The sequence below is a fragment of the Schistocerca americana genome, chromosome 6, assembly GCF_021461395.2.
Source record: "Schistocerca americana isolate TAMUIC-IGC-003095 chromosome 6, iqSchAmer2.1, whole genome shotgun sequence".
NCBI lineage: Eukaryota > Metazoa > Arthropoda > Insecta > Orthoptera > Acrididae > Schistocerca > Schistocerca americana.
Window position 1 is genome coordinate 406,580,285 of NC_060124.1, and position 2,767 is coordinate 406,583,051.

Below are 2,767 nucleotides of genomic sequence, written 5' to 3' on the forward strand. Positions count from 1 at the left end.
GTCACTAAGCTCTCTTACAGTTCTGTTTTGTGCCCTCTTCCTCTCTCTATGCAGGTGGTGCAGTGTGGCAGGTTCATCTTCAGTGGCGCCGTGTGTCTGGCTGCGGACGACGACGCCTTTCATGTAGTGTTGTGGACATGTTGGGAATGTGGATCTCACGGGGAGCGTGCAAGGGAGAAGTCCCTGCAGACGAACTATCCTCTGTGCCCGCGGTGGCTCAGATGGATAGAGTGTCTGCCATGTAAGCAGGAGATCCCGGGTTCGAGTCCCGGTCGGGGCACACGTTTTCAACATGTCCCCAATGAAGTGTATCAACGTCTGCTTGAAGCTAGGGTGTCTATTTAATTATCATTTCATTTCTAAAAATTATAGTGGCTCTAGTGGGGGCATGGCGGCTGCTGCAGTTTGTGATGGTACATCACATAAATTGATATTTTAAAAAAGAAAAGGGTTTTTGCTTGTGTAATGTGTGAACTATAAATTATTTCAAGACTGCGAACATGTATGTGATGTATAATAAATATTAAAGAGTGTAATTATTACCAACAAAGGTCACAGACAGCGATGGGATTAACAACGAACATTTTTTGTCTATAAACTCTGTGTAATGAAAATGAACATGACTGGAGGCAACTGTTTTATTGAACTCTCTCTCCTATTTTGTTTCGTCTAGCGGAAGGCCGCCATTGTATAGCGGTCTGGTATTTAATGTAAGTTTGGCTGTAATTTAGAAAATATACTTATAATTGGTATGGGAAAGCGTGTATTATTGATTTAGTGGGCACCTCTCATGATACTAATTAACAAATTTAATTTTGGAACTTCGTGTTGCAGGGAGCTCATCTCCCCTAGCTGCATTTAGTCGGCCATTACGCTGACGATATTTTATAATTAGAAATTCATGTCATAATATTAAACATAAATGTGAGAGATTTCTCTATTTTGATCTTCGAATAGTTTCAGAGTTAACAAAGTAAAAATAGTTTTCATTTATTAATATTCAGAATACTGAATGAGTTCAGTATGTTTTAAGTTTGGTCACTTAACGGCAAATGAGATTATCTCCAGTTTTGCCTTGTATATAACGACTAATAAATAATGAAAAATATTCCATTCAATGAGCATAACAATAGCTCAGTTACTTTGTAGATTTTGGTACATAGTAATCAGTGCCCCCCCCCCCCTCCGAGAGACCGAATCAATTATTAATTATTGCGTAAAAGCATACATATTTTCTTTTCAAAATAGCAGCGCTCATGCGAACTATCTATTAGAAGGCGTTGTGTTTAAAATATTATTCCGCATGTACTTCGGAATAGCTGAGTTCCATATGCATGTTATTATGTTTATCGTGATATTGGTTTATTTCAAAGTCTCATGCTACCCCACAATATTTAACAAAGTAAATGATATTGCAGTATTTAAGAGATATTTATTTTTATTAAGTACCATGATAAGTAAAAGACCCATGTACCATGATAAGTGTTGCCCAAGAACGTGGGGCACGAATTTTTATTTACCGACATAATATATTGTGCACATAAAGATTATCTGAGGTATAGTTACATTTATGAGAACAATTTGCAAAAACATTGGTAAAATATGTTTATAAGTATGTGATAATGTGTAAAGTGCAAGAACTAATTCGGTATATGTAACATTGTTCCATGTATCCCAATATAAAAATCTTGCACCGAACAAGACTGTACAAGGTTGATGCAGTGAAGATTTCGGACCTGAACCTAACTCAAAATATAGAATTGTCTCAACTGGGATATATGCAGCAGCACACAATACCAATTGCAAAAAGTAACGCTGTAAGTGCATGGGCTTCTGGGCTGGAACAAAGGAGAGGAAGGAATCTGGGGGCCATCCACAGTGCTGACTGTATTGGCATGGATTTGTCACTGCCTAGTAGATAAAGTAAAATCACACTTTTTTTCACAAGTGAGATTTGATCAGATTTATTTGCTATAACGTGATACATGTGAGTCAATCAGTTGCTGAATACCAGGTGCACATAACAGCACCAATCACTGATTTTTTGACTGCACTTATGACACAATTAGATCTAAGAGAGAAGCAATTGGAAGAGAAAGAAAGACAGGAAAGCCTTGGTCGCCAAGAAAAAGAAAGACAAGAGCGCTTTATTCACGAGCAAGCACTAATTTCACAAGTCAAAGATATTTTAGCTGCAGATGAGGTAGAGCATGATGCACAGTTTCTGGCGAAAATGAACGAAATGCTTGAACAACGTGACAAAGTGCTAGTATCATATTTGTCACAGGAGATCGATGTGGTAAAACAACAAGTCTGGGAATTAGTTGATCAAAATAAAGACTTTCCACAAAAGGTGTCACAATTAGACGAAGAGTAAATCAATTAGACAAGAAAAATATCCAGAAAACAGTCGAAGATATTGAGACATAACAATTCATTAAGACCAATTTAAAAAATATTTTGGACAATAAACAGAAAATTTCTGACCTAAATACTGTAGGGGTGCAGATAAACATGTACTTGTGGAATTGTTACTAATAAGATAATTAGTAATTGCAACGATGAGTACATGACCTTAAGTCAAAATAATTCATAGAAACGTTAAAAGTGGTGTATGGAGCTGGGATTCAGAGTAATTCTGTAAACTAATCTTGTAGTTTGTTTCAGGATTTACTTGTAAATACATTCCAGAAATTTCTTTTGTGATGTCTGAACAAAAAGAAAAATGGACAACACTACAAAGAAGAACTTAATGATGCTTATGTAA

At 36.5% G+C, this 2,767-nt stretch overlaps 1 non-coding gene across 1 annotated transcript; it reads left to right on the forward strand.

The window, feature by feature from the left end:
* The first annotated feature begins 205 nt into the window (after nucleotides 1-205).
* Trnat-ugu lies at nucleotides 206-280 on the forward strand. Its single transcript has one exon. It is a non-coding gene; the product is annotated as a tRNA-Thr (tRNA).
* The last annotated feature ends 2,487 nt before the right edge of the window (nucleotides 281-2,767 follow it).